Below are 26038 nucleotides of genomic sequence, written 5' to 3' on the forward strand. Positions count from 1 at the left end.
CTTGCTTGGTTGGCCAAAAAGGGCGTATGCGTTTTTTCCTGAATATATTCAGGAAAAAACGCATAGGCCCTTTATGGCCAAGTGCATCATTGTGGACGTTCTGCCTCTTTTCCTATGCTTTAAATGCAATTCCAGTCTACCTCCTGAAATCGGTTTCCTGCAATTCTGCCTCGCTTTCAAGTCCTGTTGAAAGGCAATTTACATTTTTTCCTGTAATATATTCAGGAAAAAACGCATACGCCCTTTTTGGCCAAGTGCATCATTGTCGACGTTCTGCCTCTTTTCCTATGCTTTAAATGCAATTCCAGTCTACCTCCTGAAATCGGTTTCCTTCAATTCTGCCCCGATTCCAAGTCCTCCTGGCAGCCTTACTTCAGTATATTTTTGGACGATAGCTGTCATTTATAACTCTGCAGGTTTGTGAATTACAGTGCCCCTGAGCTCCTTTCTTCAACTCGCTTTCTTGGGAGCTGGCCGCAACACCGCAGGATTGCTTCAGGCCCTAATCTGGTTCCGGCACGGCACATTGAGCCTTTGGTTAACTCCTCTTCCTGGTGGGAAATGAGAGTTAAATTTGCCCGTCCAGACACCTCCAGCTAGTCTCTCATTGGTTCTCCCTTTTCCTGTTCATCTTCCGCAGAAATTACAAACTGGGCCAAACAGGAGGTTAAAGGCACTGACTCTCTAAGTTGGCAGAGTGCCAGTAAAGCGTCTGGTATGTTGCACCCGAGTACCAGGGGACGAGAACTGAGACATATTTGAACAGGTCTCCCGATCTCACGGTTGATCATACTCTGGGTACCACATGCATGTTTTAGCACAAGGAAGAATCCCTTAAAGCTGGAGAGATGAGACCCGTGGAATGGGTACCATGCAATATGCCTTCAAAGGTTCTTCATTTGCTCACCGAACCTCTCCAATCCTATCACTGCTGCGTTTATGCCCCTGTACACATGCTTGATTCTCTTTGGGAGACATAGCAATCCATAGGTTTTAAGATACTTACTAGTCTGGTAAATTATTAGGTGTTTAATATGGGATGTTGAGTCCATTTCGTTGAGCAAGGAGTAGCGCTTGTCTATTCCATATTTGGCTTAAGGAACTTTATCTGTGCTTATTTCAATCTCTGGTTTTATGCAGCACGCCAACTCACCTTTCCCCTTAAGCAAGCATAAGTTGGTTTTCTAAATTTGAGACCCTTTTCTGTTTTGTTATTCAGTTCCTGTGGAGCCAAGTTTACATTCCGTGTATTAGTGATATCTTATGATGTTTCTTTTTCTCTGTGACTTATTTCAGTTAGAATCATCATACCTGAATCCACTCATTATGCTGCTACGGGCCTGATGACATAGATTTCATTGCTGAGTGATATTGCATTGTACGTAAGTACCACAAATTCTTTATCCATTTTTCACTTTCTGCGATATTGAACTTGTCCTGTAAACGAGGTTCTTGTAAACAGAGCCATCCCAAACTTTGAGGTGGCTGTGTCTTTTTGATTTTAATTTCCCTAAGCTATAGGACCATAAGTGGAAGTGCCCTAGGCACTTTTGCTTTGTTTTTTAGATGTTTCAGGAAACACCATACACTTCTCCTGAGTGGCTGTTGGCAATTTACATCCCGCCCATCAACATAACAAGGCTCCCAGTTCTCCATGGCCTGTCCTGCCTTTCTGGATTTTACACTTTTTTCAGATGGCCCTTTTGACCGGGGGGAAGTGAGACTTCATTGGAGTGCAGATTTCCTTTGCAAGCTTGCTTGGTTGGCCAAAAAGTGCGTATGCATTTTTTCCTGAATATATTCAGGAAAAAACACATACGCCCTTTTTGGTCAAGTGCATCATTGTGGACGTTCTGCCTCTTTTCCTATGCTTTAAATGCAATTCCAGTCTACCTCCTGAAATCGGTTTCCTGCAATTCTGCCCTGCTTTCAAGTCCTCTTGGCAGCCTTACTTCAGTATATTTTTGGACGATAGCTGTCATTTATAACTCTGCAGGTTTGTGAATTACAGTGTCCCTGAGCTCCTTTCTTCAACTCGCTTTCTTGTGAGCTGGCCGCAACACCGTAGGATTGCTTCAGGCCCTAATCTGGTACCGGCACGGCATGCTGAGCCTTTGGTTAATTCCTCTTCCTGGTGGGAAATGAGAGTGAAATTTGCCCGTCGAGACACCTCCAGCTAGTCTCTCATTGGTTCTCCCTATTCCTGTTCATCTTCCGCAGAAATTGCAAACTGGGCCAAACAGGAGGTTAAAGGCACTGACTCTCCAAGTCGGGAGAGTGTTAGTAAAGCGTCTGGAATGTTGCACCCGAGTACCAGGGCACTAGAACTGGGACATATTTGAACACGTCTCCCGATCACATGTTTGATCACACTGTGCGTTTCACATGCATGTTTTAGCTGAAGGAAGAATCCCTTAAAGATGGAGAGTTGAGACCCGTGGAATGGGTACCATGCAATATGCCTTCAAAGGTTCTTCATTTGCTCACCGAACCTCTCCAATCCTATCACTGCTGCGTTTATGTCCCTGTACACACGCTTGATTCTCTTTGGGAGACATAGCAATCCATAGGTTTTAAGATACTTACTAGTCTGGTAAATTCTTAGGTGTTTAATATGGGATGTTGAGTCCATTTCGTTGAGCAAGGAGTAGCGCTTGTCTATTACATATTTGGCTTAAGGAACTTTATCTGTGCTCATTTCAATCTCTGGTTTTATGCAGCACGCCAACTCACCTTTCCCCTTAAGCAAGCATAAGTTGGTTTTCTAAATTTGAGACCCTGTTCTGTTTTGTAATTCAGTTCCTGTGGAGCCAAGTTTAAATTCCGTGTATTAGTGATATCTTATGATGTTTCTTTTTCTGTGTGACTTATTTCAGTTAGAATCATCATACCTGAATCCACTCATTATTCTGCTACGGGCCTGATGACATAGATTTCATTGCTGAGTGATATTGCATTGTACATAAGTACCACAACTTCTTTATCCATTTTTCACTTTCTGCGATATTGAACTTGTACCGTAAACTAGGTTCTTGTCAACGGAGCCGTCCCAAACTTTGGGGTGGCTGTGTCTTTTTGATTTTAATTTCCCTAAGCTATAGGACCATAAGTGGAAGTGCCCTAGGCTCTGTTGCTTTGTTTTTTAGATGTTTCAGGAAACACCATACACTTCTCCCAAGTGGCTGTTGGCAATTTACATCCCGCCCATCAGCATTACAACGCTCCCAGTTCTCCATGGCCTGTCCTGCCTTGCTGGATTTTACACTTTTTTCAGATGGCCCTTTTGACCGGGGGGAAGTGAGACTTCATTGTAGTGCAGATTTCATTTGCAAGCTTGCTTGGTTGGCCAGAAAGGGCGTATGCGTTTTTTCCTGAATATATTCAGGTAAAAACGCATACGCCCTTTTTGGCCAAGTGCATCATTGTGGACGTTCTGCCTCTTTTCCTATGCTTTAAATGCAATTCCAGTCTACCTCCTGAAATCGGTTTCCTGCAATTCTGGCCCGCTTTCAAGTCCTCTTGGCAGCCTTACTTCAGTATATTTTTGGACGATAGCTGTCATTTATAACTCTGCAGGTTTGTGAATTACAGTGCCCCTGAGCTCCATTCTTCAACTCGCTTTCTTGTGAGCTGGCTGCAACACCGCAGGATTGCTTCAGGCCCTAATCTGGTTCCGGCACGGCACATTGAGCCTTTGGTTAATTCCTCTTCCTGGTGGGAAATGAGAGTTAAATTTGCCCGTCCAGACACCTCCAGCTAGTCTCTCATTGGTTCTCCCTATTCCTGTTCATCTTCCGCAGAAATTACAAACTGGGCCAAACAGGATGTTAAAGGCACTGACTCTCTAATTCGGCAGAGTGCCAGGAAAGCGTCTGGTATGTTGCACCCGAGTACCAGGGGACGAGAACTGAGACATATTTGAACAGGTGTCCCGATCTCACGGTTGATCATACTCTGGGTACCACATGCATGTTTTAGCAGGAGGAAGAATCCCTTAAAGCTGGAGAGATGAGAACCGTGGAATGGGTACCATGCAATATGCATTCAATGGTTCTTCATTTGCTCACCAAACCTTTCCAATCCTATCACTGCTGCGTTTATGCCCCTGTACACACGCTTGATTCTCTTTGGGAGAAATAGCAATCCATAGGTTTTAAGATACTTACTAGTCAGGTACATTCTTAGGCGTTAAATATGCGGTGTTGAGTCCATTTTGTTGAGCAAGGAGTAGCTCTTGTCTATTACATATTTGGCTTAAGGAACTTTATCTGTGCTCATTTCAATCTCTGGTTTTATGCAGCACCCCAACTCACCTTTCACCTTAAGCTAGCATAAGTTGGTTTTCTAAATTTGAGACCCTGTTCTGTTTTGTAATTCAGTTCCTGTGGAGCCAAGTTTACATTCCGTGTATTAGTGATATCTTATAATGTTTATTTTTCTGTGTGACTTATTTCAGTTAGAATCATCATAAATGAATCCACTCATTATGCTGCTACGGGCCTGATGACATAGATTTCATTGCTGAGTGATATTGCATTGTACGTAAGTACCACAACTTCTTTATCCATTTTTCACTTTCTGCGATATTGAACTTGTACCATAAACGAGGTTCTTGTAAACAGAGCCGTCCCAAACTTTGGGGTGGCTGTGTCTTTTTGATTTTAATTTCCCTAAGCTATAGGACCATAAGTGGAAGTGCCCTAGGCTCTGTTGCTTTGTTTTTTAGATGTTTCAGGAAACACCGTACACTTCTCCAGAGTGGCTGTTGGCAATTTACATCCCGCCCATCAGCAAAACAAGGCTCCCAGTTCTCCATGGCCTGTCCTGCCTTTCTGGATTTTACACTTTTTTCAGATGGCCGTTTTGACTGGGGGGAAGTGAGACTTCATTGGAGTGCAGATTTCCTTTGCAAGCTTGCTTGCTTGGCCAAAAAGGGCTTATGCGTTTTTTCCTGAATATATTCAGCAAAAAACGCATACGCCCTTTTTAGCCAAGTGCATCATTGTTGACGTTCTGCCTCTTTTCCTATGCTTTAAATGCAATTCCAGTCTACCTCCTGAAATCGGTTTCCTGCAATTCTGCCCCGCTTTCAAGTCCTCTTGGCAGCCTTACTTCAGTATATTTTTGGACGATAGCTGTCATTTATAACTCTGCAGGTTTGTGAATTACAGTGCCCCTGAGCTCCTTTCTTCAACTCGCTTTCTTGTGAGGTGGCCGCAATACCGCAGGATTGCTTCAGGCCCTAATGTGGTTTCGACAAGGCACCTGAGCCTTTGGTTAATTCCTCTTCCTGGTGGGAAATGAGAGTTAAATTTGCCCGTCCAGACACCTCCAGCTAGTCTCTCATTGGTTCTCCCTATTCCTGTTCATCTTCCGCAGAAATTACAAAACTGGGCCAAACAGGAGGTTAAAGGCACTGACTCTCCAAGTCGGGAGAGTGTTAGTAAAGCGTCTGGAATGTTGCACCCGAGTACCAGGGGACGAAAACTGAGACATATTTGAACACGTCTCCCGATCACACGGTTGATCATACTCTGGGTTCCACATGCATGTTTTAGCTGAAGGAAGAATCCCTTGATCGTGGAGAGTTGGGACCCTTGGAATGCATATCATGCAATATGACTTCAAAGGGTCTTCATTAGCTCACCGAACCTCTCCAAAACTATCACTGCTGCGTTTTTGCCCCTGTACACACGCTTGATTCTCTTTTAGAGACATAGCAATCCATAGGTTTTAAGATACTTACTAGTCAGGTACATTCTTAGGCGTTTAATATGGGTCGTTGAGTCCATTTCGTTGAACAAGGAGTAGCTCTTGTCTATTCCATATTTGGCTTAAGGAACTTTATCTGTGCTCATTTGAATCTCTGGTTTTATGCAGCACCCCAACTCACCTTTCCCCTTAAGCTAGCATAAGTTGGTTTTCTATATTTGAGACCCTGTTCTGTTTTGTAATTCAGTTCCTGTGTACCCAAGTTTACATTCCATGTTTTAGTGATATATTATGGTGTTTCTTTTTCTGTGTGACTTATTTCAGTTAGAATCATCATACCTGAATCCACTCATTATGCTGCTACGGGCCTGATGACACAGATTTCATTGCTGAGTGATATTGCATTGTACGTAAGTACCACAACTTCTTTATCCATTTTTCACTTTCTGCGATATTGAACTTGTACCGTAAACGAGGTTCTTCTAAACAGAGCCATCCCAAACTTTGGGGTGGCCGTGTCTTTTTGATTTTAATTTCCCTAAGCTATAGGACCATAAGTGTAAGTGCCCTAGGCTCTGTTGCTTTGTTCTTTAGATGTTTCAGGAAACACCATACACTTCTCGCGAGTGGCTGTTGGCAATTTACATCCCGCCCGGCAGCATAACAAGGCTCCAAGTTCTCCATGGCCTGTCCTGCCTTTCTGGATTTTACAGTTTTTTCAGATGGGTCTTTTGACCGGGGGGAAGTGAGACTTCATTGGAGTGCAGATTTCCTTTGCAAGCTTGCTTGGTTGGCCAAAAAGTGCGTATGCGTTTTTTCCTGAATATATTCAGGAAAAAACGCATACGCACTTTTTGGCTAAGTGCATCATTGTGGACGTTCTGCCTCTTTTTCTATGCTTTAAATGCAATTCCAGTCTACCTCCTGAAATCGGTTTCCTGCAATTCTGGTTTGCTTTCAAGTCCTCTTGCAAGCCTTACTTCAGTATATTTTTGGACGATAGCTGTCATTTATAACTCTGCAGGTTTGTGAATTACAGTGCCCCTGAGCTCCTTTCTTCAACTCGCTTTCTTGTGAGCTGGCTGCAACACCGCAGGATTGCTTCAGGCCATAATCTGGTTCCGGCACGGCATGCTGAGCCTTTGGTTAATTCCTCTTCCTGGTGGGAAATGAGAGTGAAATTTGCCCGTCCAGACACCTCTAGCTAGTCTCTCATTATTTCTCCTTATTCCTGTTCATCTTCCACAGAAATTGCAAACTGGGCCAAACAGGAGGTTAAAGGCACTGACTCTCCAAGTCGGGAGAGTGTCAGTAAAGCATCTGGAATGTAGCACGCGAGTACCAGGGGACAAGAACTGAGACATATTTGAACACGTCTCCCGATCACACGGTTGATCATACTCTGGGTTCCACATGCATGTTTTAGCTGAAGGAAGAATCCCTTGAACATGGAGAGTTGGGATCCCTGGAATGGGTACCATGCATTAAGACTTCAAAGGGTCTTCATTTGCTCACGGAACCTCTCCAATCCTATCACTGCTGCGTTTATGCCCCTGTACACACGGTTGATTCTCTTTTGGAGACATAGCAATCCATAGGTTTTCAGATACTTACTAGTCTGGTACATTCTTAGGTGTTTAATATGGGGTGTTGAGTCCATTTCGTTGAGCAAGGTGTAGCTCTTGTCTATTACATATTTGGCTTAAGGAACTTTATCTGTGCTCATTTCAATCTCTGGTTTTATGCAGCACCCCAACTCACCTTTCCCCTTAAGCAAGCATAAGTTGGTTTTCTAAATTTGAGACCCTGTTCTGTTTTGTAATTCAGTTCCTGTGGAGCCAAGTTTACATTCCGTGTATTAGTGATATCTTATGATGTTTCTTTTTCTGTGTGACCTATTTCAGTTAGAATCATCATACCTGAATCCACTCATTATGCTGCTACGGGCCTGATGACATAGATTTCATTGCTGAGTGATATTGCATTGTACGTAAGTACCACAACTTCTTTATCCATTTTTCACTTTCTGCGATATTGAACTTGTACCGTAAATGAGGTTCTTGTAAACGGAGGCATCCCAAACTTTGGGGTGGCTGTGTCTTTTTGATTTTAATTTCCCTAAGCTATAGGACGATAAGTGGAATTGCCCTAGGGTCTGTTGCTTTGTTTTTTAGATGTTTCAGGTAACACCATACACTTCTCCCGAGTGGCTGTTGGCAATTTTCTTCCCACCCATCAGCATAGCAAGGCTCCCAGTTCTCCATGGCCTGTCCAGCCTTTCTGGATTTTACACTTTTTTCAGATGTCCCTTTTGACCAGGGGGAAGTGAGACTTCATTGGAGTGCAGATTTCCTTTGCAAGCTTGCTTGGTTATCCAAAAAGGGCGTATGCGTTTTTTCCTGAATATATTCAGGAAAAAACGCATACGCACTTTTTGTCCAAGTGCATCATTGTCGACGTTCTGCCTCTTTTCCTATGCTTTAAATGCAATTCCAGTCTACCTCCTGAAATCGGTTTCCTGCAATTCTGCCCCGCTTTCAAGTCCTCTTGTCAGCCTTACTTCAGTATATTTTTGGACGATAGCTGTCATTTATTACTCTGCAGGTTTGTGAATTACAGTGTCTCTGAGCTCGTTTCTTCAACTCACTTTCTTGTGAGCTGGCCACAACACCACAGGATTGCTTCAGGCCCTAATCTGGTTCCGGCACGGCACGCTGAGCCTTTGGTTAATTCTTCTTCCTGGTGGGAAATGAGAGTGAAATTTGCCCGTCCACACACCTCCAGCTAGTCTCTCATTGGTTCTCCCTATTGCTGTTCATCTTCCGCATCAATTACAAACTGGGCCAAACAGGAGGTTAAAGGCACTGACTTTCCAAGTCAGGAGAGTGTTAGTAAAGCGTCTGGAATGTTGTACCTGAGTACCAGGGGACAAGAACTGAGACATATTAGAACAGGTCTCCCGATCACACGGTTGATCATACTCTGGGTTCCACATGCATGGTTTAGCTGAAGGAAGAATCCCTTAAACCTGGAGAGTTGAGACCCGTGGAATGGGTACCATGCAATATGACTTCAAAGGGTCTTCATTTGCTCACCGAACCTCTCCAATCTTATCACTGCTGCGTTTATGCCCCTGTACACATGCTTGATTCTCTTTCGGAGACAAATCAATCCATAGGTTTTAAGATACTTACTAGTCAGGTACATTCTTAGGCCTTTAATATGGGGTGTTGAGTCCATTTCGTTGAGCAAGGAGTAGCTATTGTCTATTACATATTTGGCTTAAGGAACTTTATCTGTGCTCATTTCAATCTCTGGTTTTATGCAGCACCCCAACTCACCTTTCCCCTTAAGCAAGCATAAGTTGGTTTTCTAAATTTGAGACCCTGTTCTGTTTTGTAATTCAGTTCCTGTGTAGCCAAGTTTACATTCCGTGTATTACTGATATCTTATGATGTTTCTTTTTCTGTGTGTCTTATTTCAGTTAGAATCATCATACCTGAATCCACTCATTATGCTGCTATGGGCCTGATAACATAGATTTCATTGCTGAGTGATGTTGCATTGTACATAAGTACCACAACTTCTTTACCCATTTTTCACTTTCTGTGATATTGAACTTGTAACGTAAACGAGGTTCTTGTAAACAGAGCTGTCCCAAAATTTGGGGTGGCTGTGTCTTTTTGATTTTAATTTCCCTAAGCTATAGGACCATAAGTGGAAGTGCCCTAGGCTCTGTTGCTTTGTTTTTTAGATGTTTCAGGAAACACCATACACTTCTCCCGAGTGGCTGTTGGCTATTTACATCCCGCCCATCAGCATAACAAGGCTCCCAGTTCTCCATGGCCTGTCCAGCCTTTCTGGATTTTACACTTTTTTCAGATGGCCCTTTTGACCGGGTGGATGTGAGACATCATTGGAGTGCAGATATCCTTTGCAAGCTTGCTTGGTTGGCCAAAAAGTGCGTATGCGTTTTTTCCTGAATATATTCAGGAAAAAACGCATACGCACTTTTTGGCCAAGTGCATCATTGTGGACGTTCTGCCTCTTTTCCTATTCTTTAAATGCAATTCCAGTCTACCTTGTGAAATCGGTTTCCTGCAATTCTGCCCCGCTTTCAAGTTCTCTTGGCAGCCTTACTTCAGTATATTTTTGGACGATAGCTGTCATTTATAACTCTGCAGGTTTGTGAATTACAGTGCCCCTGAGCTCCTTTCTTCAACTCGCTTTCTTGTGAGGTGGCCGCAATACCGCAGGATTGCTTCAGGCCCTAATCTGGTTCCGGCACGGCACGCTGAGCCTTTGGTTAATTCCTCTTCCTGGTGGGAAATGAGAGTGAAATTTGCCCGTCCACACACCTCCAACTAGTCTCTCATTGGTTCTCCCTATTCCCGTTCATCTTCCGCAGAAATTGCAAACTGGGCGAAACAGGAGGTTAAAGGCACTGACTCTCCAACTCGGGAGAGTGTTAGTAAAGCGTCTGGAATGTTGCACCCGAGTACCAGGGGACGAGAACTGAGACATATTTGAACACGTCTCCCGATCACACAGTTGATCATACTCTGGGTTCCACATGCATGTTTTAGCTGAAGGAAGAATCCCTTAAACCTGGAGAGTTGAGACCCGTGGAATGGGTACCATGCAATATGACTTCAAAGGGTCTTCATTTGCTCACCGAACCTCTCCAATCCTATCACTGCTGCGTTTATGCCCCGGTACACATGCTTGATTCTCTTTCGGAGACATAGCAATCCATAGGTTTTAAGATACTTACTAGTCAGGTACATTCTTAGGCGTTTAATGTGGGGTCTTGAGTCCATTTCGTTGAGCAAGGAGTAGCTCTTTTTTATTATATATTTGGCTTAAGGAACTTTATCTGTGCTCATTTCAATCTCTGGTTTTATGCAGCACCCCAACTCACCTTTCCCCTTAAGCAAGCATAAGTTGGTTTTCTAAATTTGAGACCCTGTTCTGTTTTGTAATTCAGTTCCTGTGGAGCCAAGTTTATATTCCGTGTATTAGTGATATCTTATGATGTTTCTTTTTCTGTGTGACTTATTTCAGTTAGAATCATCATACCTGAATCCACTCATTATACTGCTACGGGCCTGATGACATAGATTTCATTGCTGAGTGATATTGCATTGTACGTAAGTCTCACAACTTCCTTATCCATTTTTCGCTTTCTGCGATATTGAACTTGTACCGTAAACGAGGTTCTTGTAAACAGAGCCGTCCCAAACGTTGGGGTGGCTGTGTCTTTTTGATTTTAATTTCCCTAAGCTATAGGACCATAAGTGGAAGTGCCCTAGGCACTGTTGCTTTGTTTTTTAGATGTTTCAGGAAACACCATACACTTCTCTAGAGTGGCTGTTGGCAATTTACATCCCGCCCATCAGCATAACAAGGCTCCCAGTTCTCCATGGCCTGTCCTGCCTTTCTGGATTTTACACTTTTTTCAGATGGCCCTTTTGACCGGGGGGAAGTGAGACTTCATTGGAGTGCAGATTTCCTTTGAAAGCTTGCTTGGTTAGCAAAAAAGTGCGTATGCGTTTTTTCATGAATATATTCAGGAAAAAAAGGCATACGCCCTTTTTGGCCAAGTTGATCATTGTCGACGTTCTGCCTCTTTTCCTATGCTTTAAATGCAATTCCAGTCTACCTCCTGAAATCGGTTTCCTGCAATTCTGCCCCGCTTTCAAGTCCTCTTGGCAGCCTTACTTCAGTATATTTTTGGACGATAGCTGTCATTTATAACTCTGCAGGTTTGTGAATTACAGTGCCCCTGAGCTCCTTTCTTCAACTCGCTTTCTTGTGAGCTGGCCGCAACACCGCAGGATTGCTTCAGGCCCTAATCTGGTTCCGGCATGGCACTCTGAGCCTTTGGTTAATTCCTCTTCCAGGTGGGAAATGAGAGTTAAATTTTCCCGTCCAGACACCTCCAGCTAGTCTCTCATTGGTTCTCCCTATTCCCGTTTATCTTCCGCAGAAATTGCAAACTGGGCCAAACAGGACGTTAAAGGCACTGACTCTCCAAGTCGGGAGAGTGTTAGTAAAGCGTCTGGAATGTTGCACCCGAGTACCAGGGGACGAGAACTGAGACATATTTGAAGACGTCTCCCGACCACATGGTTGATCATACTCTGGGTTCCACATGCATGTTTTAGCTGAAGGAAGAATCCCTTAAACCTGGAGACTTGAGACCCGTGGAATGGGTACCATGCAATATGACTTCAAGGGGTCTTCATTTGCTCACCGAACCTCTCCAATACTATCACTGCTGCGTTTATGCCCCGGTACACACGCTTGATTCTCTTTCGGAGACATAGCAATCCATAGGTTTTGAGATACTTACTAGTCAGGTACATTCTTAGGCGTTTAATGTGGGGTCTTGAGTCCATTTCGTTGAGCAAGGAGTAGCTCTTGTTTATTATATATTTGGCTTAAGGAACTTTATCTGTGCTCATTTCAATCTCTGGTTTTATGCAGCACCCCAACTCACCTTTCCCCTTAAGCAAGCATAAGTTCTTTTTCTAAATTTGAGACCCTGTTCTGTAATTCAGTTCCTGTGTAGCCAAGTTTACATTCCGTGTAGTAGTGATATCTTATGATGTTTCTTTTTCTGTGTGACTTATTTCAGTTAGAATCATCATACCTGAATCCACTCATTATGCTGCTACGGGCCTAATGACATAGATTTCATTGCTGAGTGACGTTACATTGTACGTAAGTACCACAACTTCTTTATCCATTTTTCGCTTTCTGCGATATTGAACTTGTACCGTAAATGAGGTTCTTGTAAACAGAGCCGTCCCAAACTTTGGGGTGGCTGTGTTTTTTTTATTTTAATTTCCCTAAGCTACAGGACCATAAGTGGAAGTGCCCTAGGCTCTGTTGCTTTGTTTTTTAGATGTTTCAGGAAACACCATACACTTCTCCAGAGTGGCTGTTGGCAATTTACATCCCGCCCATCAGCATAACAAGGCTCCCAGTTCTCCATGGCCTGTCCTGCCTCTCTGGATTTTACACTTTTTTCAGATGGCCCTTTTGACCGGGAGGAAGTGAGACTTCATTGTAGTGCAGATTTCCTTTGCAAGCTTGCTTGGTTGTCCACAACGTGCGTATGTGTTTTTTCCTGAATATATTCAGGAAAAAAGGGCATACGCCCTTTTTGGCCAAGTTCATCATTGAGGACGTTCTGCCTCTTTTCCTATGCTTTAAATGCAATTCCAGTCTACCTCCTGAAATCGGTTTCCTGCAATTCTGCCTTGCTTTCAATGCCTCTTCCTAGCCTTACCTCAATATATTTTTTGAAAATAGTTGGCCTTTACAACTCTGCAGGTTTTTGAATTGCAGTGGCCCTTAGCTCCATTTTTCAGCTCTTATTTTTGTGATCTTGCCTCATAAACGCAGGATTCCTTCAGGCCCTATTCTTCTTCTGGGGCACCTTTCTGTGCCTTTGGTTTATTCTTCTTACTGATGTGAAATTAGAGTGACATGTGCCCATTGAAACCGCTACAGCTTGTTTCTCACTGGTTCCCCCTATTCCCATTCATCCTCCGCCCTAACTGCAGACTGTGCGATACCAGAACTTAAAGGCATTGACTCTCCATGTGGGGATATTGTTAGTAAAGTGGCTGGAATGTCGATCCGGAGCCCCAGGAGAGGAAAAATGAGGTGCGTTTTAGAAACCTTTCCTGATCATATGGTATACCAGTCGCTGGGTTTCCTAAGCATGGTTTAGCTGTAGGAAGATTCCCTTCAACCTGGAGTGTTGGGACCCTTGGAATGAGTAGCATGAAGTATTGCATTAAACTTTCGGCAGTTGCTCACCAAAGCTCACCAATCCTCTCAGCCCCAAGTGTCCAGCCTTATGTCTTATCCAGCTGTGGGTTTATATGTGGTCATTCCAGGTTGCATCACAGCCCCTGAGCGAATTTTGTAAGAATTTTTCTCTCTTTCATTGTTTCTGCGTTTTGGTTTTAAAATTTATTTCTATAATGGGGTTTAGCTCATTTTCACTGCTGTGTTTGTGCCGCTCTGCACACACTTGATTCCCTTATGGAGATATATCAATACATGGGTTTTAAGATTCTTATTACTCAGATATATTTCTCTGTGGTGTATAGGGTGTGTTGAGGCCAGTTCATTGAGCAAGGTGTAGATCTTGTCTAATACCTATTTGGTTTCTTGAACGGTATCTGTGCTAATTTCAAACTCTGGTTTTATGCATCACCCCACCTCTCCTTTCCCCTTAAGCTGACATAAGTGTGTTTTCTAAATGTGAGACACTGTTCTGTTCTGTAATTCATTTCTTGTGCAGCCATATTTACCCTCCCTCTATAAGTGATATCTTATGATATGTTTCTTTTTCTGTTTGACTTATTTCAAGTAGTATTATCGGACCTAAATCCACTCTTTATCCTTCTACTAGCCTTATTACATTGATTTCATGGTGAAGAGATATTCCATTGTACCTAAGTACCACATCTTCTTTATCCATTGTTCTCTTTCCTGGGATATTTAAGGTGTACTGAAGTTGAGGTTCTTGTAAACAGAGTAGCCCTAAACTGTGGTGTGCTTGTGTCTTGTTGATTTTTAGACTTCCCTAGATATACTCCCATGATTGGAAGTGTCCTATGCTCTGTAGCTCTGTTTTTTAGATGATTTAGGAACCACCATACACTTCTCCAGAGTGGCTCTCAGCAGTTCACACACTGCCCCTCAGCGTATAAAGGCTCCCTGTTCTCCATGGCCTGTCCTGCGTTTCTGGTTTTTACAATTTTTTAGGATGGCCCTTTTGACCGGTGGGAAATGAGACTTCTTTGTTGTGCACATTTGCATTGCTTGCTTGCTTCGTTGCCCATAAAGTGCGTATGCGTTTTTTCCTGGATATAATCAGGAAAAAACGCATACGCCCTTTTGGGCCAACTGCATCATTGTCGAAATTCTGCCGCTTTTCATGTGCTTTAAAGACGAGTCCAATCTATCTCTTGAAATCTGTTTCTTGCAATTCTGTCTTGCATTCAGATCCTCTTCTTTGCCTTACCTCAACATATTTTTGGACGTTAGTTTTCATTTATAACTCTGCAGATTTGTGAATTGCAGTGACCCTGAGCTCCATTTTTTAAGTTGCTCTTTTGTGAGCTGGCCTCAAACCCGCAGGATTGCTTCAGGCCCTATTTTGTCTCCGGTGAGGCGGGCTGAGCCTTTTTTAAATTCTTATTCTTAATGGGAAATTAGAGTGATATGTGTCCGTCCAAACCCCTACAACTATTCTCTCATTGGTTCCCCCTCTTCCCGTTCATCCTCCTCACAATTTGCAAAATGTGTGAAACAGAAGTTTAAATGTGCTGATTCTCCAAGTGGGGAGATTCTAAGTAACGTGGCTGGAATGGTGAACAGGAGCACCAGGAGAGGATAAATGAGGTGCATTTTAGACACATCTCCCGATCACATGGTGTACAGTCCTCTGGGTTTTCCATGTATGTTTTAGCTGTAGGAAGATCCCTTGAACCTGCAGATTTGGGACCCATTGAATGGGTACCAGGTAGTATTACTTTAAAGGGTGTGCATTTCCTCACCCAACCTCACATTTCTCTTAGTGCAAACAGTTTCCAGCCTTATGTCTCATCCTGCTGTGGGTCTAGATGTGTTCAATCCATGTTGCATCACCGTCCCTGAGGAAAAGTTGTAAGAGGTTTTCTCTGTCTCTCTGTCGTTTATTTTTTTCAATTTATTACTATATTGGTTACAGCTGATTTTCAAAGCTCTGTTTCTTGCTGCTGTACATCCACTTGATTCACGTACAGAGAGACATCAATAAATTCTTTTTCAGATTCTTACCAGTCGTATATATTCTTTTCCGGTGACTTGAGTGTGCTGAGTGCAGTTCTTTTAGCTACCGTGTAGGCCTTGTTGATTATCAGTTTGGTATTTGGAATGGTATGTTTGCTAATTTCAAACTCCTGGATGATGCCTCACCCCTCCCCACCTTTCCCGTTTAGCAGCCTTATGCGTGTTTTCTACATATTTGACTATGTTTTTGTTTTGTAATTTATTTCATGTGTAGCCATTTTGGATTCCACCTTTAAGTGATATCTTATGATATGTGTCTTTTTCTTTTTGAATTATGTCACTTAGAATGATCATACGTAACTCCTCCGGAGTTGTTACAACTGGCCATATTTCATTGATTTCCAGGCTGAATAATATTCCACTCTACCTAAGTACCACATCTCTATCCATTTTTTCCCTCCAGAGACATTTAAGTTATATCCTAGTCGAGGATCTTTTAAACAGAGAGGGGGTAAACATTGGGGTGCCTGTGTCCTCTCGATTTTTGTTTTTCCCAAGATATACGCCCATGAGTGCAAGTGCCCTATGCTCTGTAGCTCATTTTCTAGATGCTTTAGTAAACACAATACACTTCTCCAGAATGGCCGTTGGCAATATACATTTCCACTATAAGTCTCACAGGGCTCCCTCTTCTCCTTGCCCTGTCCTGCATTTCTGTTATTTACGCTTTATGAGGATGGCTCTTCTGACTGATGCGAAGTGATATCTTTTGTAGTATTGACTTCCAGTGCCCACCTCTTTGGTTGGCTAAAAAAGTGTATGCCCTTTTCTTGAATATATACAGAAAAAAACGCATACACCCTTTTAGGCCAACTGCAATGTTGGCAATGTTCAGCTCCTTTTCTTGTGCTTAATGGCGAGTCCTTTCTACCTCCTCAAATCCCTTTCCTGCCATTCTCCCTTGCTTACAAGTCCTTTTCTCTGACTTTCCTCAAGACATTTTTCAGTGATGGATATTTTCAACTCTGCAGTTTCATGAATTTTACTGCCCCTGAGTTCCATTGTTCAACTTGTGTTTATGGGAACTGGCCACAAAGCAGCGGGATTTCCTCAAGCCCTATACTGTTTCCATGGGCAACCCTAGCCTTTGGTCAATTCGTCTTCCTGATTGGAAATTAGAGTGACATGTGCCTGTCTGAACACCTAGGACTTGTCTCTCATTGTTCCTCATCCTTCCGCTTCATCCTCTGGACAAATTCCAAACTGTACGCAACAGGATGTTGACAGTGCTGACATCTCCAAGTGGGGAGACTGTTAGTAAAGACGCTGGAGGGGTGTACCCAAGCACCAGGAGATGAGGAGATCAGATGCCTTTTCCAAACTATTCCTGATCAGACGGTATACCATCCTCTGGGTGTGACAGACATGTTTTAGCAGTAGGAAGAGTCCCATTCATGTAAGGAGAACACCAGGGCTTTTTCAAAATCAGTGTCTCCCCGAAACCCAAACTGGGGAATTTTTTAAGCTACGGCTACACATATGTTCATTAAGGGCTTGGAAGTAGGCAGAGTCCAAACTTTAGATGATTGAAGTCTTCAGGGTCAGAAGCACTCACCACCAGCTTCCCTTAGGTTACACTTTAACTGTCATTGATAGATGATGTCAATAAAAATATCTATTCTTTTTCAGATTATTTCCCCTTATAGGTTATTGCAAAATGTTGAGTGTAGTTCCCTGTGCTATACAGTAGTTCCTTGTTGATGATCTATTTTATACATAGCAGTGTGTATGTGTTAATCCCAAACTGTTAATTTATCCCTCCTCCCACCTTTCCCCTTTGGTAATAATAAATTATAAGATTTTATACTTCTCGGAAATGGGGGAGCTGAAAGAGAGGTATCATTTTCAATGGAAAAGCATTTAAAACAAGATTGAAGCTTTAACCAAGATTACTAGATGTACATCCTTGGAAAGAAATCACTTCATTTCTCTAATATTGACCTGACAAATAAGACAAACCTTTTCACTGAACTTGCTTATAATAAAGTGATGGAAATATCAAATGGAAGTGTTAGAAACATCTTATTTTACCCGAGCCTTATACACTGTTCTATGTTAACTACAGTTTGGCTCACACATCTGTTCATTGAGGTTACAATAGTCTCAATTTCTGTTACTGATCCTCCAGAGTGGACCCCAACAAGTGTCCCCCTGCCCAGTGTCATTGGGGCCAACAGATCGAGACTGAGTTTGGTTCACAAGCAAAGGAAACTTTATATTTTGATCAGAGAATGGAGAGGCGAGAGCATGCACTACCCCGTGGGCTGTGGGCTGGGCTGCTGTGTAGAGATCCTGTCAGAGTCAGTGGGAGGGAGGGGGCGGAGCTCTCGAGGGCCGGGTTGGCTGCAGCTCAGGCTCTATATCGCGGAGTCTGCACTGGGCCCCAGGAGCTGAGGTGTCGACCCAGCCATTCTGCACTAGGAAATCTGGTCTGAAGTGCCAGGTGTGCAACCTCTGCATGCGGGACCCTAGGAGCACATGAAATTAGACAAAGCACAAAGGATAAAAGAGGTTGGACTTGACTTTATTGCCCAGATTCTATTTTTATCTCCCAGGGATTTTTAATGGGCTTTGCTGGGGACAAACCCCTCCTCTGCCTTCTGTCCCGTTCCTCATTCTTGGAGTGCTGAGGGTGCAGACCCTTCTTCTGTAACTGCTGAGTGCTGAGTTGGGAGCCCTCATACCCGGGGGCGAGGGTCAGAGCTTCTCCCCAGCAGCCTTCAGGTGACGTTGATTGTCCCCAGGCCCCCTGCCTCCGTGCTCGTCCACCTGAGCACCAGCATTGGAAGTGTTATAGATTCTAATGACCTTTAAGGGTCCAGGAAAGAGATGTGCAGAGACGCTGTGGGGGCCGGTTTCACCCCGCCCCACATTTGTTCGGCCACCTTAGGCTGACCGTTTCTGCCAGCCTAGATGCTCTGACCAGTAGTCTGCGCTTTCTTCAATTAGGCCCCTGAATTAACGTACAAACAGCACCAGGTGTCAGAGCCCTGCCCGCTCAAGTCCCAGACAGTCCAGGGTCAGTGGTGATCAAGGACCATGATGGCCACTGAGTCAACAGCCTTTTGAAGTAAACAGGAGTCCAGCCGGTCTTATTGGCCACCATCATCATGGTGTCTGTAGGCTTTTCTATGGTGACAGTGTGATATACGGTTCCCCCGCCAAGATTATTAGCTCCCCTCTGGGTGTAGTAAGTCCTGCAAGCAGTAGTCTACTCTTTTGGGACACACTCGTTGTTTTATGAGAGAAACTCCAGGTCAAGTGATGTTCACACGAGTCGTCATGGTTCCCCGTTGCCCCCGGTTATCTCTCTGGATGTTGGAGTTGGAGGGCCTCCTCACTCAAGGTCGGTGTGCCCATGGAGCGAACCCTGCAACTTCAGGGCATGGTTGGTGTTTAGGATCACCACATGGGGTCCTTTTCCCTTAGGAGGGAGGTGGCCTTTTGGGCTGCTGATTTCCAGGTTTTTAGATACTGCCAGTATCTTGGCCAGATGTGGCAGTGGGCCAAGCCCCTTGGTGACCGTAGTTTATCCTACCTGGATGGCATTCTTGCATTGTTCCATTTCAAGTGGTCCCAGTTTTTGCACTAATTCTCCAATGGTGATTCACCTTTCACCGGGAATGTAAAGGTCAAAGGGTTTAGCTAAATTATGGAGTTCCAGGGCAAGGGTCTGAATTGACTGCTCTTTCCATTCTTGAAAGGCCACTTCTGGATTCTATTCAAAAGGATCATCATCTTTTCCTTTCAGTGTTTCATATAGAGGCCCAGCTAGTAGACTGTAGTTAGGGATCCAGAAGCAGCAAACCCTGGCCTCCCCAGGAACCCCTAAGCTGTCTTCTAGTTTTAGAAAGGGGTAAGACTGAAAATGGTTTCTTCCCTTTCCTGGGATGGGCTTCTCCGACCTTCTGTGAGAATGAAGCCCAGGCAGGTCACCGCAGTCTGTGATATTTGAGCTTTTTCTTGGACAACTTCTATCCTTTATTGGCTTGGTAGTTCAGAGGCCTCCTTAGTAGAGATGGCGATCAGAATGTCGTCTGTGTACTGAAGGAGGGTTTCCTTTTCCAGAGGTAGAACTTTTAGGTCTTTAGCTAAGCTTTCCCCAAAGATGGTGTGGAAATTTTTGCACCCTTGGGGCAAGACGGCCCGGAAGTATTGTTTTAGTTGTATGTTGAGTCCTGCCACTCACAAGCCAAAATTTCTTGTGACTCTGGGACTAATGGAATACAAAAGAAGGCATCATTGAAGGCTAATACAGAATACCATGTCCTGGTGGTTGGTAGAATGACCAGCAGGGTGTAGGAATTAGGAGCAACTGGAGGTATATCCTCGGTGGCTTCACTGACTGTCCTGACATCCTTTACCAGGTCACCAGCAGCCCATGGGGCTCTCGTGGTCAGACCAATCCCAGGATATGGAGCTCACCTGGACAGGTACCCCACCCCCACCCCAGCCCACGGGGCTCTCGTGGTCAGGCCCCTCCCAGGATACAGAGCTACCCTTGCAGGTACCGTGGTAGGGCTGGGAACACGGGAACCATGCACATAGCCCTCATTGCAGAGCACCCCCAGCTCACCTGTCTCTCAGAGCTGACACAGAGCACCTCAGAGCAGGACTTGAACTAACAAACAGCAGCTGCGACAGGTCTGTGACCCTGGGCATCACTCTGTGTGGCCTCCCTTCACCTGGTCTTCCAGAGACTTCCACTGCACCCAGGGCACCAGGCCTCTGTCTCCAACCACCACCCACCCCTCCTCTCCCTGACTCCTGGGTTTCTCTCATTAGGAGAGGGTTTTCTTGAAGTTGTCTCCCACTCATGGGCCAGATAAAATGATTAGAAAACAAGCCAAAGCTGCAGCCCCTTGTCTATCCTGACTCTCAGGAGCCCACACCTGTTCCTTGGACCTGGCCGGTTCAGCAAGTTCCATTTTCTGCAACTGTGAGCCCCTGAGGGGTGATGATTGGCTGACCTGGGCAGACTTACCGTGCTGGCCAGACCTCCCCAGGTGTGCCTGGGTTGAGATCAATATAAATACCACTCCAGGCAGCAAGAGCCCCTGCAGCCGTGCCTGACGCCATTTTCTCTGCCCTGTCAGCAGTCTCGGGGCTGGGCTGGTGGGAGGGAGTGAGAGGCCACGGCTTTGTGGGTGGCCCAGTGTGAGTGGGGCTCTGCTGGACTTTCTGCAGTAGTTGCCAGGCTGCCACCTGCTAAAGAAGAGGATGTGTCACCCATACCTGCTGCTGGAATTTCTCCCTGGGCAGAGGTGAGGAAGGAAAAAAGCAGTGGGGGCAGGGACAGGACGGGTATCTCAGGCAGGGAAATGGAAATCTTCCAGAAGAGCACCCAGGGCCAGGACCATCCTGGCTGGCCTGCAGGCACCAAGTCGGCCGGCATGCTGTCACTCGTGTGGCTCTATGGCCCTTCCTCTAGGCTTTCAAGTCCTTGTATATATTCAGGTGTTTTACCTGGGACGGGTGGGAATAGTTCAGCAGCAACTGGCCTGGGGCTCAGCTCACGTTTACTCACAGATGCCTCTGCACGGTGCCCCAGCTTTGCAATGAGGACGCTTGTTGCGTGGGGGCTGCTGGCTGAATGGGAGACGATTCCCCACCACTGACCAACTTCAGAATTGTTTACAACTGGAGCAAGTGCCCTGATACGGTTTTCCTCTGTGTAACTGGTGGGTTCTGTGGTTTTTTTCTCTTTTTCGTTTTTGGTTCAAGGTAGATTTTATTCCTCTTTTTTGTATTTACAGATATAAGCATGGAAATAATTTATTCATGTAAATACATGTATGTGAAGGGAATAATTGATTTTTCTGTTTTATTTTTTAAATTTTATTTCTTTTTAATTTTGAATTTTATTTTATATTTTTATACAGCAGGTTCTTATTGGTTATCTATTTTATACATATAAATGTATATATGTCAATCCCAGTCTCTCAACTCCTCCCACCACCAGCCCCCAACAGCTTTCCCCCCTTGTTGTCTATACATTTGTTGTCTTCATCTGTTGCTCTATTTATGCCTTGCAAAATGGTTAATCTGTACAGTTTTTCTAGGTTCCACATATATGCATGAATATACAAGATTTGTTTTTCTCTTTCTGACTTACTTCACTCTGTATGACAGTCTCTAGATCCATCGACGTCTCTACAAATGACCCAATTTCATTCCTTTTCATGGCTTAGTAATATTCCATTTTATATATGTACCACAGCTTTATGCATTCGTCTGTCTGTGGGCATTTAGGTTGCTTCCACTACCTCGATATTGTAAATAGTGATGCAATGAACATTGCGGTGAATGTCTCTTTTTGATTTATGGTTTTGTCTGGGTATATGTCCAGTACTGGGATTGCTGTATCATATGGTAATTCTATAGTTAGTTTCTTAAGAAATTCCATATTGTTCTCCATAGTGACTGTATCAATTTATATTCCCAAAAATAGTGGAAGAGGGTTCCTTTTCTCCACACCCTTTCCAGCATTTTTTGTTTGTAGATTTTCTGATGATGCCCATTCTACCAGGTGTGAGATGATACCTCATTGTTGAGTCCATTTTGTTGAGCAAGGGGTAGGTCTTGTCTATCACATATTTGGCTTATGGAACGGTATCTGTGCTCATTTCAAACTCTGGTTTTATGCAGCACCCCAACGCACCTTTCCCCTTAAGCAAGCACAAGATGGTTTTCGAAATTTGAGACCCTGTTCTGTTTTGTAATTCAGTTCCTGTGTAGCCAACTTTACATTCCGTGTATTAGTGATATCTTATGATGTTTCTTTCTCTGTGTGACTTATTTCAGTTAGAATCATCATACCTGAATCCACTCATTATGCTGCTACGGGCCTGATGACATAGATTTCATTGCTGAGTGATATTGCATTGTACGTAAGTACCACAACTTCTTTATCCATTTTTCACTTTCTGCGATATTGAACTTGTACCATAAATGAGGTTCTTGTAAACAGAGCCGTTCCACACATTGGGGTGGCTGTGTCTTTTTGATTTTAATTTCCCTAAGCTATAGGACCATAAGTGGAAGTGCCCTAAGCTCTGTGGCTTAATTTTTTAGATGTTTCAGGAAACACCATACACTTCTCCCGAGTGGCTGTTGGCAATTCACATCCCGCCCATCAGCATAACAAGGCTCCCAGTTCTCCATGGCCTGTCCTGCCTTTCTGGATTTTACACTTTTTTCAGATGGCCCTTTTGAACGGGGGGAAGTGAGACTTCATTGGAGGGCAGATTTCCTTTGCAAGCTTGCTTGGTTGGCCAAAAAGGGCGTATGTGTTTTTTCCTGAATATATTCAGGAAAAAACGCATACGCCCTTTTTGGCCAAGTGCATCATTGTGGACGTTCTGCCTCTTTTCCTATGCTTTAAATGCAATTCCAGTCTACCTCCTGAAATCGGTTTCCTGCAATTCTGCCCCACATTCAAGTCCTCTTGGCAGCCTTACTTCAGTATATTTTTGGACAATAGCTGTCATTTATAACTCTGCAGGTTTGTGAATTACAGTGCCCCTGAGCTCCTTTCTTCAACTCGCTTTCTTGTGAGCTGGCCGCAACACCACAGGATTGCTTCAGGCCTAATCTGGTTCTGGCACGGCACGCTGAGCCTTTGGTTAATTCCTCTTCCTGGTGGGAAATGAGAGTTAAGTTTGCCCGGCCAGACACCTACAGCTAGTGTCTCATTGGTTCTCCCTATTCCTGTTCATCTTCCGCAGAAATTGCAAACTGGGCCAAAGAGGAGGTTAAAGGCACTGACTCTCCAAGTCGGGAGAGTGTTAGTAAAGCGTCTGGAATGTGGCACCCGAGTACCAGGGGACAAGAACTGAGACATATTTGAACACGTCTCCCGATCACACGGTTCATCATACTCTGGGTTCCACATGCATGTTTTAGCTGAAGGAAGAATCCCTTAAACCTGGAGAGTTGAGACCCGTGGAATGGGTAGCATGCAATATGACTTCAAAGGGTCTTCATTTGCTCACCGAACATCTCCAATCCTATCACTGCTGCGTTTATGCCCCTGTATACACGCTTGATTCTCTTTCGGAGACATAGCAATCCAGAGGTTTTAAGATACTTACTAGTCAGGTACATTCTGAGGCGTTTAATATGGGGTGTTGAGTCCATTTCGTTGAGCAAGGAGTAGCTCTGGTCTATTACATATTTGGCTTAAGCAACTTTATCTGTGCTTATTTCAATCTCTGGCTTAGGCAGCACCCCAACTCCCCTTTCCCCTTAAGCAAGCATAAGTTGGTTTTCTAAATTTGAGACCCTGTTCTGTTTCGTAATTCAGTTCCTGTGTAGCCAAGTTTACATTCGTGTATTAGTGATATCTTATGATGTTTCTTTTTCTGTGTGACTTATTTCAGTTAGAATCGTCATACCTGAATCCACTCATTATGCTGCTATGGGCCTGATGACATAGATTTCATTGCTGAGTGATATTGCATTGTACGTAAGTACCACAAATTCTTTATCCATTTTTTACTTTCTGCGATATTGAACTTGTACCGTAAACGAGTTCCTTGTAAACTGAGCCGTCCCAAACTTTGGGGTGCCTGTGCCTTTTTCATTTTAATTTCCCTAAGCTACAGGACCATAAGTGGAATTGCCCTAGGCTCTGTTGCTTTGTTTTTTAGATGTTTCAGGAAACACCATACACTTCTCCCGAGTGGCTGTTGGCAATTTACATCCCACCCATCAGCTTAACAAGGCTCCCTGTTCTCCATGGCCTGTCCTGACTTTCTGGATTTTACACTTTTTTCAGATGGCCCTTTTGACCGGGGTGAAGTGAGACTTCATTGGAGTGCAGATTTCCTTTGCAAGCTTGCTTGGTTGGCCAAAAAGAGCGTATGCGTTTTTTCCTGAATATATTCAGGAAAAAACACATACGCCCTTTTTGGCCAAGTGCATCATTGTGGACGTTCTGCCTCTTTTCCTATGCTTTACATGCAATTCCAGTCTACCTCCTGAAATCGGTTTCCTGCAATTCTGCCCCACTTTCAAGTCGTCTTGGCAGCCTTACTTCAGTATATTTTGGGACGATAGCTGTCATTTATAACTCTGCAGGTTTGTGAATTACAGTGCCCCTGAGCTCCTTTCTTCAACTCGCTTTCTTGTGAACTGGCCGCAACACCGCAGGATTGCTTCAGGCCCTAATCTGGTTCCGGCACGGCATGCTGAGCCTGTGGTTAATTCCTCTTTGTGGTGGGAAATGAGCGTGAAATTTGCCCGTCCAGACACCTCCAGCTAGTCTCTCATTGGTTCTCCCTATTCCTGTTCATCTTCCGCAGAAATTGCAAACTGGGCCAAACAGGAGGTTAAATGCACTGACTCTCCAAGTCGGGAGAATGTTAGTAAAGTGTCTGGAATGTTACACCCGAGTACCAGGGGACGAAAACTGACACATATTTGAACACGTCTCCCGATCACACGGTTCATCATACTCTGGGTTCCACATGCATGTTTTAGCTGAAGGCAGAATCCCTTAAACCTGGAGAGTTGAGACCCGTGTAATGGGTACCATGCAATATGACTTCAAAGGGTCTTCATTTGCTCACCGAACCTCTCCAATCCTATCACTGCTGCGTTTATGCCCCTGTACACACGCTTGATTCTCTTTCGGAGACATAGCAATCCATAGGTTTTAAGATACTAGTCAGGTACATTCTTAGGCGTTGAATATGGGGTGTTGAGTCCATTTCGTTGAGCAAGGAGTAGCTCTTGTCTATTACATATTTGGTTTAAGGAACTTTATCTGTGCTCATTTTAATCTCTGGTTTTATGTAGCACCCCAACTCACCTTTCCCCTTAAGCAAGCATAAGTTGGTTTTCTAAATTTGAGACCCTGTTCTGTTTTGTAATTCAGTTCCTGTGTAGCCAAGTTTACATTCGTGTATTAGTGATATCTTATGATGTTTCTTTTCTGTGTGACTTATTTCAGTTAGAATCATCATACCTGAATCCACTCATTATGCTGCTATGGGCCTGATGACATAGATTTCATTGCTGAGTGATATTGCATTGTACGTAAGTACCACAACTTCTTTATCCATTTTTCACTTTCTGCGATATTGAACTTGTACTGTAAACGAGGTTCTTGTAAACAGAGCCGTCCGAAACTTTGGGGTGGCTGTGTCTTTTGATTTTAATTTCTCTAAGCTAGAGGACCATAAGTGGAAGTGCCCTAGGCTCTGTTGCTTTGTTTTTTAGATGTTTCAGGAAACACCATACAGTTTTCCCGAGTGGCTGTTGGGAATTTACATCCCACCCGTTAGCATAACAAGGCTCCCAGTTCTCCATGGCCTGTCCTTCCTTCTGGATTTTACACTTTTTTCAGATGGTCCTTTTGACCGGGGGGAAGTGAGACTTCATTGTAGTGCAGATTTCCTTTGCAAGCTTGCTTGGTTGGCCAAAAAGATCGTAGGCGTTTTTTCCTGAATATATTCAGGAAAAA

The sequence above is a fragment of the Orcinus orca genome, chromosome 3, assembly GCF_937001465.1.
Source record: "Orcinus orca chromosome 3, mOrcOrc1.1, whole genome shotgun sequence".
NCBI lineage: Eukaryota > Metazoa > Chordata > Mammalia > Artiodactyla > Delphinidae > Orcinus > Orcinus orca.